At 40.1% G+C, this 14,254-nt stretch overlaps 1 protein-coding gene across 2 annotated transcripts in view; it reads left to right on the forward strand.

Moving 5' to 3' along the window:
- Nucleotides 1–14,254, forward strand: part of FBXO30 (F-box protein 30) — a 93,138-nt gene that overhangs the window by 7,211 nt on the left and 71,673 nt on the right. The window contains exon 2 of one of the 2 annotated variants that reach the window (XM_069606721.1): nucleotides 10,805–10,880. The exons of the other annotated variant lie outside the window; for it this stretch is intronic. The gene's annotated coding sequence lies outside the window, so the exon portion shown is untranslated. The remainder of the gene's footprint in view (nucleotides 1–10,804; nucleotides 10,881–14,254) is intronic. 2 annotated transcript variants of the gene reach the window in all.

Consider the following 14,254-nt stretch of genomic DNA (forward strand, 5'->3'; position numbering starts at 1 on the left):
CTGGTGGGTCTTGTCAGTCGCTCAGGTGGGCTTCTGCTTACCCCTTCCCCTACCCCACCCCACCCATCAATCCTCCCTTCCAGCAGTTGGGGTCGGCATCCCTCACAACCGGGATTCAGAAGTTACTGGATCTCAGGGCGCTGGAACCCGTTCATCTAGGGGAGCGAGAGGAGGGAGGGCTTCTATTCCCGGCTGTTTACGGTGCCCAAACCCAACCAGGCTGGCCTGCGCATCACCCTAGACCTTTCCCAGTTCAATCTCTCTACCCCAAGGGAAATTCAAGATGATCACGCCCTTTCAAAGTCCTCGTTACAGAAGGGCGATTGGCTCAGCGTGGGGGACCTCCAGGATGCGTATATGCATATCCTGATCTGGAATCCACTTCGGAGATACCTACGGTTTTCCGTGGGGGAGGAGCACTCCAGTTCAGAGTGCTCCCTTTTGGCCTCAGCTCGGCACTGCGTGTCTTTACGAAGATGTCTGTCGTTTATTGCAGCTTATCTTCGGCTACAGGGTATCCATGTTTATCCGTACTTTGACGATTGGCTGCTGCGCAGTCCTTGTCCGCTGAAAGCCACGAGCAATCTTCAGTCCCTCCTCCAGCTCCTGTTTCACCTTGGGCTGTCGGTGAACTGGCAGAAATCTTCCATGATGGTCTTTCAGGACTTAACTTTCCTGGGTTTTCCTTGGAACACGATCGACTGCAGAGTTTACCTGACCGGGGACAGAATGGCGGATCTGTTGGCCACGTGTCAGATGTTTACGCAGTCGGAGAGCATGTCGGCCTGGTGGTTCCAGAGGCTTCTGGGTCTCATGGCCTTGTGTGTATTGACTCTTCCCCTTGCTTGGCTGCAGATGGCTCTTCGGAGTTCTTGGCGTCAGGCTGTGGATACGGACTCCAAGATAATATCGATTCCGGCTTTCATGAGAGTGGACCTGGTGTGGTGGTCGTCTCTCAGCAACCTGTCGGTAGTTGCGGGTTTTCAAGAACCCGCTCCGATGGTGATGATCACGACTGACTCTTCCCTTCTGGGGTGGGGTGCAACGTTGGATCTTCTTCAGGTCTCTGACCTTTGGTCGCCCAAAGACCAGTTGCTTCATATAAATCTGGAGCTTCTGGCGATCTTCCAGGCGCTCAAGGTGTTCAGGCCAGTCAATTGTCAACAAAGTGGTTTGTGTCTGCACGGACAATGTGGTGTCCATGTTTTACATCAACAAGCAGGGGGGCACCAAGTCTAATCCTCTTGTGGATATGGCCATTTAGATTTGGGAATTGGCGGTTCAGCATGGTGTCTGGCTGGTGGCAGTAGACATCCCAGGCCAGCAGAACGTCACGGCAGATGCCCTCAGCTGACAAACAATGGTCAGCTACGAGTGGGAATTGAAAGCGGAGGTCCTCCCAAAGATATTCCTGTGTTGGGGCACTGCGGAAGTGGACCTCTTCGCAACATCGGCAAACAAACTTCCTCTGTATGCCTCCAGAAATGGGCTGCGAGCCTCCTCTCTGGGAGATTTGCAAGCTGAAGAACACATTGAACTGTTCTCTTCTGCTCATAGCTCTGTGGTGGCCAGCCAGGTTCTGGTTTTCAGAGCTTCAACATCGATCGGTGTGTGCACCAATCAGGCTTCCGCTAGTTCCAATCTGCTTCACCAGAGAGATCGGCAGCTGTGGCACCCCTTCCCACAATCGTTCAGCTTGGCGGCATGGTGCCTGAGTTCATATCTTGAGAACATCTCAACCTGTCTGCTGACAACATACATATTATTCAGGCAGCTGGGAAGCCCTCGACGAGGTCTCTGTATAAGAGCAAATTGGCTTTGGTTCCGTCACTGGTGCTTAGCCAAACAGTTGGACCCCAGGGTGGCTACGATTGACACAGTGCTGTCCTTCGTCTCTCAACTAGCAGAGTCGGGCATTCATGTTCTGTCATGCAGGACTTATATTTTGGCTGTGGCCGCCTACCTATCCACGGACCAGTGCTCTTTCTCACTGTCGGATCTAGTGATTAAACAGAACTTTCTGGGTCTAATGCGTCTTTACCCTCCTGTTCGTAAACCGCATCCGACGTGGGATCTGAATGTGGTTTTTACGGCTTTGTGCCATAAGCCTTTTGAACCAATGGCTACGGTAGATCTTAAGCACCTTTCATGGAAGGTGGCTTTCTTGGTCGCCGTTACTTCGGCAAGGTGTGTGAGTGAGCTCCAAGCTTTGTCGGTTAAGCATCCCTTCTTGGTTTTCCACAAGGATAAGGTTGTCCTTAGGACAAATCCTCCTTTGTTACCAAAGGAGGTTTCCGATTTTCATCTAAATCAGTCAATCTCGCTGTCTGTCTTCTTTCCAAACCCGGCTTCGGAAGCTGAGAGGGTTTTTCATTGCCTGGATGTTAGAAGAGCTCTTAAATTCTATCTGGACAGAACTTCTGAACTTGGGAGTTCTCAACTTTTGGTGACCTTTGGTAACCCGCAAGGCAAGCAGGCATCCAAAGCGACTATCTCCAGATAGATTGCTGACTGTATTACGGAGTCTTACACTGTTTAGGGTCTACAGCCTCCTAAACGGATTAATGCACATCTGGTAAGGGGCAAGGCAGCTGCTGTTATGTCCCCTGGGAGACTACTCCCAAGCGGCTACTTGGGCCTTTCCCATCGGCTTTTTGTAAACATTACTGCTTGGACTTGAGCTCCAGATCTGATGCTCAGTTTGGCCAGGCTGTGCTGGAAACCTTTTTCAGTAAGGAGGTTTCCATCCACCCGTAGTTCCTGTGAGGAGTGCTTGGGAATCTCCCAGAAGTATGTAGGAAAGGGGACGGGACGCAGGAGTATAACAAGGTTACTCACCGTAGTGACCACCTTACTCCTAGTCCTTAGTCCCCTTTCCCCCATACGCCCGCCCGCTGCTCCCTCTAATAAGTTTCCTCTATTATTGCTTAAAGGTCTCTGACCTGACGATAGGAAAGGACTGATGGGTGATGCGCTGGGCGGAGCGAAGAAGGGTGGGGTTCGACCACGTGCAGTACCCCGCGTAAAAAGAGAGGAAGGGCACATTTTTGAAAATGTTGATGCTTTTTTACAAAGTGCTCCGGTCCCGTCCCACAGGACGGTGGAATGTCCCATAAGTATGAAGGAAAGGGTGACTATGGGATAGGAGTAAGGTGGTCGCTACGTGGAGTAACCTGGTTAATCTACTATAAACTGTTAATGCTAAACAAACAACAATTTTTAAAATCCACCCGTTACACTGCTGCTTTTTAATCTGTCTCAGTCTGTAAATTTTGCAATTACCATGTGATTTTTTTTTTTTTTTCTTTTTTTTTTTTTTAACTGACCTGCACGGCAAAGGAGTTGGAATGTTATAGTTATTGATGTCTCTTCCCTACTCGCCAGGAGAATGCATACAAAAACATCTAAAATTTGAATAAAGGGTATCGTGTGCATATATTTAATCTTTAGAGAGGGGCACTCCACTATGTGTTCTTGTTTGCACTGATTACATACCTCCCACCCCTTCCATATCTTGAGATTTTGACCTGATCTTTTCAATCGCTCCCATAGGTAGTGCGTTCATTCTGAACCAATCACTGGGTCTGCCAATGCGCATTAGGATGGAATTTTACCAAATAGTCTGGGATGGTTCCCATAGCTTTGTCTGAAGCAGACCCGACTGATCAAGTTTACAGCCACAAACCTTCTCAATGGTGTTTTATCCAAACCTTTCTGAACAAGTTCTCCCCACCCTTCCCCCACCCCACATAGTTCGGATTACGAAGTCACCTGCTTACACTCAGTCAAGTAGTTGATTCTAGTTTTTGCAGCTGAAGGAAAATAAGGCCAGCACCTGTTATAAGCATGACAGTGGCCTATTCTTATGCAGGGCCCTAGACAGGACTTAATTGCTCGCTTACTATCCTTCCTCTTCCCATCATTCTCAAATCCCTTTACATAGCCTGTCCTCTTCGAGCCTGGCGCAAGCCTAGTTACAAGTTGCCTTGCCACATTCCAATATTTTTAAAAATGTTATGTTAGAGTAAAGGAATTCATACCCTCACTCTCTACCAGACTTTCTCTACACCTGCCCACCCTCCCCTCTTGGCCCCACTCTCTACGTCACCCACCCATGCTCCCTCACTACCCCAGTTTCTCTACCCCTACCTCCCCCACCCTCTTGCCCATCATTGATGGCACCCTCTATCAAATGCTTCCTTCTTTGCTCTATTCCCCTTCTCATTCTATTGCAAAATTGCACCCCTCATTGCATCCTCCTTTGAAACCTTTCACTCTCCTCCTTGCACCCTGGTGTCTATAAATGCAAAGAAAAGCAGTAAACTCCAAAACCTTTGGTATTGCTGCTTGTTTTTGTATAAGAATCCTTCCCTTTGTGAAGGCGAGTAAAGTTTTTGAGAAGGCGTTTTAGTGTTGGCAAGTGCCAATTTTGAATGACTTTACTTAATTTGCAGTATGTGGTCACACAGGCTAATCGTGATTCATTGTCCTGTTTATGTTTAGGCTAGCAGTGTAAAAGAGCACCTCTATTGGAGTAACATGCTGTTTTCCAGCTCTTTCTCTAGTTTGAGTTGCCTCTCTGTAATAGTCTATTTTGTAGAATGTCTGCTTGACTTTAAAGTCGCTTATCTTGGTACTGTTTTCTACATGTACACAAATATATCGTAAGGTGAAATACTCGGCAAAGCCTTTCTCCTGCATAGAGGAGAGTGGTGTTCTATCAGTCTGTTTTCTAAAGTGGTCCACTTCTAGGGTCCCTTTTGTGTGCAATGATTAAATCAAGAAAGGATATTCTCATTTCCCCCCCCCCCACCTCCCCCTTTTTTTTTTCTGGACTGGCAAGTGAACTTCAAATTCCGATCCAGACAGACTTTTAATCCATTGGACAAATAGGTCTAGTTCATGTGCATCAATATATCTCTTGTAGAGGGAAATGGATTGTAGGAATGGATCAGTCAAAGCGAGAACATGGTTCTCCTCAAAAGAAGCTATATATATATATATATACACATTCAGTGAAAACTTTGTTAAAGGGACGTTATGGTTAGTTGCGCTACTAAAAACCTATGAAATTAAGTGAAAAAACTTTGTTAAAGGGACGTTATGGTTCCAAGTAAAACCGAAAAACCCTTGCAATTCGCCAGTTATGGTAAGCTAAGCAACCATAACTCGCGCCACCACCGTGCACTGCTAAGACTAACACCCAGGACATCACAGATGACATCACAATCGATGACATCACTGATGACATCACATGTCTGGCTCACTATTTTTTCTTTTGCTGACATATCTAGGCCACATGATTTTCTTCAGTAACAGTCAGAAACTAAATTTTATTTTATTTGTAGACATATCCTTCTAGTAGGTTCTTACAGTAATTCTCTTGGAGTACAGTCACATCATATGAAACATATACATATGGGAAAACACAAGCTTGAAAGACAGCAATCCTTTTTGTGCATGAAGATAATCACTAGACTTATGAGCACTTTCTGATAGTTCTGTTTTTTTATGGCTGTACTTTCCCTGTATATGGTCATATTTGTATACATTGTACTCACACTAATTTCCTTAGGGTCCAATAGCAGTTTTGAAACCGAGCAATCATTTATTTGCATGAAACTAATCAGTTAAGTTATGAATTGTTTCTGCTGCTTCTTGTGCTTTTTTGCTACCGTCACTTTCCCTGTATATACCCATATTGGTATGTGTTCTTGTGTCTTTGTGTTCTGTATATAGTAATGCAATTATGTAATACATGGGTTTTATTAGCTACTTATTACATATTTCACAGTACACAAAAATCTATTAAAACAATTATCATTTCATTATTCAACATATTAACATTACAAATATCATACCTTCATCTTGTACGCTGCACACAATGTTATGTTTCTGTATGAGTAGCTTAGTATACTAGATAGAACCCCATAATAGGATGCTATTTATATCAATGCATCGTTCAATGCACTTATTTGATTTTATTTACATGTCATATGGAACTGACTAGATCTCTTCTTATGAACTTGATGTCCGCGAACTTATTTAATGTTCGCGGACATGTTCGGAGAACAGTACCACTAACTAAAAACTGTGGGGGGGGGGGGTGGTGGGGTATGTTTGATTGTTATATCATAATATAGGAACATTTAACAAATTCAAAAAGCAGCACACAAACACATTATATATAAGTAATACATAAGAAATGTAACCCATATATGTAACACACTAACCATTCATTTAAATACAATATGTTCTGAAATGGAATATACCACAAGAAGATAAATTGGCTTCCAACATAATTACCTCACAGACACAACAGAACTGAGAACAAGACCAGACCCACTGAATACATAGGACTTATTTTACCAGAAATAGTAAGTGTACTTCATTTTACTCATACATTTATAAACTTTCTGTATTAGATTAAAAAAATATATTATCTTTTTTTTTTCTCACAGAAATGTCTAGTACTCTGGAATGGCTAGCGGACAATTTCCCACATGAAGAAATGTCACAAGATAGTGAAACTAATGGTAAACACTTTATGATATAAACCATTTATTTATTATTTTTTTTATATACATTTAACATGTATATTTTTTTTGTACAGAGCATACCAAAATAGAAAAAACTTCAAAAAACCCTGTTATGGATAAGTCTTCACAATATAGAAGACAAAATGGATGTATTGTTGGCTAATTTTAATAATTTAAAAACATTTGTAGAAAATCATTTCAAACCAAAAACCTCGTACCATTGCCCCAAATGTACTTGTCCCTCCTCACCGTATCCCAGTCAATTATCCCCAAACCCTCTCCATAATCCAAAACGTTTTGATGAGATTTCCATCCCTTCTTCACCTAATACCAATCATGTTGAAACCCCAAATTATCCTGTTTTTGTTTCTGCCTCACCTTCTCTGTCATAAATTATTAATATATGTTAAATAAAGTTTAATTTTTATATTGTATTGTGAATAGTTTCCTTTTTTTAAAAAAAAAAAACAAAAGTGTCCACGGACAGTGCGAGTGTTCTGAAATGTTTGTACATAAACGAAAATGGAGGTGTCCTGAAGAACACCACACCTGTTCGTACTGTTCGCTAGCAAGTTGAAACTGTTCTAAGAACACACATGGTGTCCTGAAATGTTCGTAAAGAAACAAAAATTAAAGTGTTCTAAAGAACACTATATCTGTCCGTAATGTTCGCTATCAACTTAAAACTGTCCTAAGAACACAATTGGTGTCCTGAAATGTTCGTAAATAAACGAAAATGATGTGTCCTGAACAACAGTACAACTGTTCGTAGTGTTCGCTAGCAACATGAAACTGTACTAGGAACACACGAGGTGTCCTGAATTGTTTGTAAAACAAACAAAAATTAAAGTGTCCTAAAGAACACTATACTTGTCAGGTACTGTTCGCTAGCATGTTCAAACTGTTCTAAGAACGCTACTGGTGTCCTGAAATGTTCGTACGAAACCGAAAATGGAGGTGTCCTGAAGAACACTATACCTATTCGTAGTGTGCGCTACCCAATTGAAACTGTCCTAAGAACACAATTGGTGTCCTGAAATGTTCGTACATAAACTAAATTACACGTGTCCTGAAGAACACTATATCTGTCCTTACTGTTCTAAGAACACACGCAGTGTCCTGAAATGTTCGTTTCACGTGTGACGCACTTTTAATTACTTCAGAACCCGAACAGTGTCCGTAGGACATCAATGCGCATGCGCTAACCAATCTCCGTGCACTTGGTGTCCTGCGGACAGGCGCTTCCTTCGCGGACTAGTTCGCGAATGGATCATATTACCGCGCCCACGCTCATCGTCTGTCCTAAATTGCGGACAGTGTTCGTGTCCCCGAACAATTTAAAAGTACATTTTCAGTTAATCCATAATATTTTTCAATAAAATCTCACCATGGCACAAGTCCCACATAGCAATCTTGAGTTTCTATATACCTTTTTGAAACTTTCCAATCCTTTTTTTGTGTTCGATCTGTCCGCGGACAGTGCGCATGTCCGCGAACTGCGCACAAGCACCCCTATAAAAGACCACGCCCAAGAGCTTATTCCCATTGTGTTTCTGGCTATTCTTGAGAACAGTGATTTTTGCTGCCACCTGCAGACTACACCATCATCGAGATGGCATCCTTGGCTGCTGAACTGCCACTTGGTGCTGCACCTGCTTCAGCACCACCCCCACCACCACCTCCCCAAGGGCCTGAAGAGGGGAACAGGAGTGAGGATGCAGAGGAGGAAGAAGAGGATGATGAGGTAGAGGAAAACCCTACTACCCGCACTAGGCGTGAGTCTTGGGTGTGGCGGTTATTTACCATTCATGGTAATGTTCCTAAGGCTTGTGCGAACCGTGTTACCTGCAATGAGTGCAAAATGATACTCAGTCGTGGGAAGCACGGTAAGTACAGCTTTGGGACCACTACTATGGAGCAACACCTGAGGTAATTTCACTCTGGGGCTATTCGCAGGGTTGTACCTTGCGAAGAACGTAGCAGGTTGATTTCCTCTACTTCATCCTCTGTTTCTGATCCTGTCACCACAAGGACCACCTCTGTGGGATAGCGTCTTCCTCAAGCTGCCTCACAAGCCATACAGAATGCTGATGACCCTTACCTTTCGAGGGTCACAGTTGTATGTATGTACTGTGACACAGTACTCTGCAGGGGGGAGCGACTTCGGAGTGCTTTTGAGACTATCGTCTCAGAGCACGAGAAGACCTGCTCACTACCCAAATAAAACCCACTCTACATCTTCCTCTCTCAGCTCGCCCTTTCTTATCCCTGTGGTTGGTGTCCCCCCCCCTTTACCCTCCTTTACCCTCCTCTCCTAGTGTGTCGTGTCTGAAAAACCAAAAAAAATACAAAATTACAAAAATCAAAAAAAAATAAGGCTCTTTTCAGAGCCGCCTTTCCCAGTTAAAAAATAGAAGTGAAAATAAATGAAGCAGGGCTCTTTGTATTTTTTAGAAGTCCGCGGACAGTTCGCGAACATTAAAAGAATTGGGTTGCTACTCCATCATAAACATTGTAATTTTCTCTGGAAAGAAGTGGTGGCTCTGAAAAGAGCCTTTGGGTGGTGTTTGTAAGTCAAAAATTGTAAATGCTTAACATCTACTTCAAAATCGTTGTTGTAATTCCAAAAAAGGTCGCAATGCATTTTTTACATTTCTCAGAAAAATCTGATTGCCAGCATAAGTAAGATGGACTCCATCTCTGCGAAAAATGTATGTACTAGAAAACATAATATTTTCATTGTGAAAAGAAGACATGCCAAAATCTCTTAGAAAGGCACAAACAGCCTTATTAACATGCGCCTTGCTTTTTCCATTTGTGGACCAAATGAAGAAGAACGAAGCCACATTTGTCTCTGCGCAATCCATGAAAATATCACTTGAGAATTAGGAAACATGTCGATAACCTTCCTAAGTCCTTCTTTCATAGCAAATTGCAAAAAAATTCCAGTCACATGTCCTAAACTGTTCCCTCCACAATGAATTACAATTATGTCTGGATGTTGCTCTGTCTCCAAAGTAGCACAGAGAGGTAGCAAGTCCAACCACTTCATTCCACGTACTCCATGCCAGTGTACTTCCACATGTGGGAATCCAAGATCTACAGCTACTCCACAGCTTTCTGCATGCACCTTCAACCAATGTATCCACGAATCTCCTAAAATCCAAACAATCTGTTTTCTGAAACACACAGCCATAGCTATCTTTTGTTCTCTCAGCAAAAAGAGTATCTGAGAAAATCTCTCCTGGCACAACACACCCACCAAACTTTCCTGACCAATCCCTTTCAGTGCTTATTCTCATTTGCATGACTTCTGAACCCAAAAATCCCCGGATGTAACTCCCGATGTCCGCGAACTACCGCCATGTCCGCGGACATATCGTAACATGAACAGCCCTTCTACCATTTCCGCTACACTCTCTCTGCCATTCCCTCATTGGATGTACCTCAAAAATCACAAGACCATGCACCAATCACATTCAAGACCTCTACATCTAACTGCATCATCATAGATCAGCACTGCAAATGTACTCTGAATCTCTGAGTGCAAGTGTCATATCATTGGCAAGCACCCTCTACCAGAAATACTGTACAAGTCTTCAAGATTTCTACTTGCAGCTCCATGCATATCCATATGCATGAACACAAACTTCAGGTATGCATATTTTCTGTATAGTAGATGAACACATTTTCAAACAGACTTTTACCTTGTAAAATCTGTAAAATGAATTTACTGTACTTTTTTAAATTTCCTAAAATCAACTATCACTTATAAACCTTTATACGATTTACTTTCTTTATACACACTCAAATCATGTTAAACTAACATTTTTTAAATGAAATATATAGACTACTTATATTCAAACAAAATTGCATGCAAACCCAATCTATGCTTAAACCTTTATAAAAATACTTATACAATTTCATATTTTTTGTTTTTATTTATTTACTTAATTACTTTAAATTAGACATGACATTGAGGCGCTATTACCTAGAACAGTTTACTTAGAGAAATTGTGGTATTCACTAATATATTATAAACTTCACAAGACATAGTAAAGATTTTTTTTTTGCTACAGTTAGTCATTCAATACAATTTGTTCATTAAGAACATATCATATGTACTGAACTGATGCGATGTATCTTATGTAAATAAATTAGTTTAATGGTTTTATAGAAGGCACTGAGGATTTCAATTAAAAAAATCAATATCTAAATTAAAACAGTGCTACAAAGTTACTAATTTGAAGCTTTTACAATTGCAGTGAAGACCAGTTTCCTGAAAAGAAGCAGCCGAATTCGAAGAAAGAAAAACTAAGAAGTTACCTGTTTAAAAAAAAAGTAAGTAAAATATCAAATATACTATAACATTAATACGAGCTATTTTGGTTTCTAAAAATAGAGATTTTGTACCATTTTGTCCAAAAATGTCCATGTCTTAAACAGCAATTTACAGCCAGAATGGCCCACAAATTTCTATTTTTGGACACGCAAATTACCCAACTGAACCACTACAATTTTCATATTATAGAACAAACAACTGTTTTAATTGTATACATTAGATTTACTATTTGTACTTTTCCACACCACTAGCTTACTTTTTTTTGTCATCTGAACCCCAGTTTAGTGACACATAAATTCAAGAATACCTATCCCTACTAGTTTTAGTTCCCAATGCACAATCACACACCATTACATACATCTTTATCATCTTACTTCAACACTCATGCACACAGCACACATACATTCCAGAACACCCCAACCCATATCTTCTTTATTTTTTTCAACAGACCCTAAAGACTGCCTACCAAAATCAAGTCCCTAGAAAGCAACGCAAAAGTAGAGCAAATGAAAATAAAGGTGTCCAACATAAGCATCCATCTCTAGCAGAATTTGTAAAAAAAAAGTTGAAACAAGACAGCTAATACAATCATTTAGTGAAACACAAGAAGTTTCAAGTACAACAACTTCGCTTCCTCTATCAAATTGTAAAACAAACCAAAAAACAATTAACAGAAAATCAGCTATCAGTACAGATAAAACTACTTCTTCAAATTTTAATATAGTGCAAAGTAAGCATACCAAGAAAAGTATTTTAGCCAAAATATACCGTCAAAGTCCTTCAAAATCTTATAAAAACAGGAGAGAAATCAGGTTCAAAGCTTAAAACCTATCGTAGGAAATTAATCTTGGAAGCATTGTACGACAGTGCAATTCTTCTCAAAAGAAATGTATTTATTTTACTGTTAAACAAAATGAAACCACTAACAAAACTAATAACTAAATTACAAAAAAGACTTCTCAATAAGCGAAATGTCAACAGAAAGAACTTCTTAAGTATCTGTGGAGGTGAATGGAATCACACTACGAGCACAGAACCATATTTTAATGAAGAAGCGTACAAACGAAAGCAAACAAATACAATTGCCATAAATAGCAGTGGTCGAGGTTATGAAAAAGTGAATAATACCATAATGGAACAAGAAGTACTCCCTACAAAAATATGCCCTGAAAACTTAGAATTACCCCTCCATTCAACTGAATCAGAACGTCTAGTGTACAAATGGCCATGCACGTCAATGTGTAACATTCCCAAACAATGTTTCAAATCTGTACGCCAATTCCTCTATAAATATGTAAAAAGCAAAGACAAAATCAAAATTAAATTACTGCAAAATATAGATACCTGTCCAGTGCGCAAGTACACAGGACTACAAGGACATTCATTGGCCTGCATTACAGGACCTACTTGTAAAACCACTTTCCATGATATCAACACATCATTCAACTATAAGAAACCAATAGTCTTTAAACTGTACTATGCTAAAAGTCCTGCTTTAGCACTAGCAAAGTTAAATAACATCCTTCTACATGGTACAGCAAAAGACCTACTTGAAGAAATTCACTATATCCGGAAAAAATATTTTTGAAGTGAAAGCCATTTAAAGAATGAAATAGCTTTAAACCAATTAAGCAACAATTCTACACATGGCAACCTTTTGCTAAACAGATACAAAAAAGAAATACTAAAATATAAAAGTACATCAGCTGAAGTACCAAACCATGTATGTGTATGTTGCCGTAGAATTTTTTTTTATAAAAGTAACACAAAAACTTTGGACCTATCATACAAAATAGACAATGAAGATTCTAAATGGTTTGAATTAGCTCTACCTTGAAGCAGAAAACAAATATGAAATAACTGAGCCCTTAATACTTTGCAGTTATTGCACTAAAAAAACTTGACAACAACCAAACTCCTTCACGTTCTATCACAAATAATTTGGAATTATACCCAGTACCAAAACCTCTACAACAACTTAATTTATATGAGAGCATCATAATTCAAACAGTACACCCATTTCAAACAATAATACGCCTTCAACCAAAAACCGCAGAATTACCTCCCTCTGAATTGGTAAAAGGTATTCGTGGAAAAGTAGTTTATTTACCATTAAATCTAAAAGAAAATGTGCATAATTTAGGAGTGCAACGTCTAATGCAGCAATCTTTAATTATGTTAGTAAATGGAGTACCTACAAAAGACAAAAAAATATGGCAACAGCAGGTAGATTTACATAAAGTTAGACAAGCCTTGCAATATCTTAAAGACAATAATGAATATTACAAAGAAATTAATATTGAAGAAAACTTGAAAGATACAACTGAAATAATTCAAGAAACACAAGAAGCTCGTCAATTTGAGCTACTAGATCTGCTACAATATCAAATACTTTACACCATTATACAATGCATCCTTTGCACTGTAATGACACCGTACAAGATGTACTGGAAACTTACCAAATGCGTCAAACAAAAGGATCGCCAATCAGTATATGGGAAAAAAGTATAGAAGCACATGCTTTTCCTCTACTCTTTCCTACTGGCAAAGGAGGAAGGTATGATGATAGACCTATTCAAATATCAGCTTCAGAAAACCGCTCATTACGGATGTATTCTGAAGATCCCAGATTTAGACAAAATGTGGAATACATATTCCATCTACTCTTTGAAAGTCAACTAGCAACTTTGTTACGGAGTTGCACACATATTAAAATCAGAATCACACTTTCTCTAATAATTGTGTAGCTGTCATATTTTGAAAGTGCAACAAAAGGATGAGGTTTTACAATCAAATATTACAAATCTATTAGCAAATATGCGTGGTACTAAAGAGTACCGGTTTCGACGTCCTGGAGATGTACGTTGTATGATCAGAAACCTTGGCCCACCCACTTGGTTTGTTACATTAAGTTGTGCAGAATAAGTATGGGAAGATTTACATGATTTCCTACGCATATCAAATAAAAACAAAACATAGATATTCTAACACCTGGAGAACTTTGTTCTTTGGATCCTGTTAATCTTTCAAGATATTTTCACCATCGCTTCATTGCTATGCTACATTTTATTTGTAATAAAACTGTTCCTCCCCTTGGAGAAGTGCAACACTTCTTTTGGAGAAAAGAATACCAAGCCAGAGGAGCACCCCATATCCACATGCTTTTATGGATTAAAGATGCTCCTAAATTTGGTCAAGACAGTGATGCCACTGTTTTACAGTTTATTGAAAAATATGTCACTTGTGAAATTCCATCAGAAGCCACAAATGGTGATCTTCATGCACAAATTTTACAATTTCAAAGACACAAATGTGGAAAATATTGTCGTCGCAAATACAAAAACAAAGGCAAATACTACACCAAATGCCGATT

Source organism: Ambystoma mexicanum, chromosome 4p, assembly GCF_040938575.1.
Source record: "Ambystoma mexicanum isolate Mex_15411 chromosome 4p, UKY_AmexF1_1, whole genome shotgun sequence".
Taxonomy (NCBI): domain Eukaryota; kingdom Metazoa; phylum Chordata; class Amphibia; order Caudata; family Ambystomatidae; genus Ambystoma; species Ambystoma mexicanum.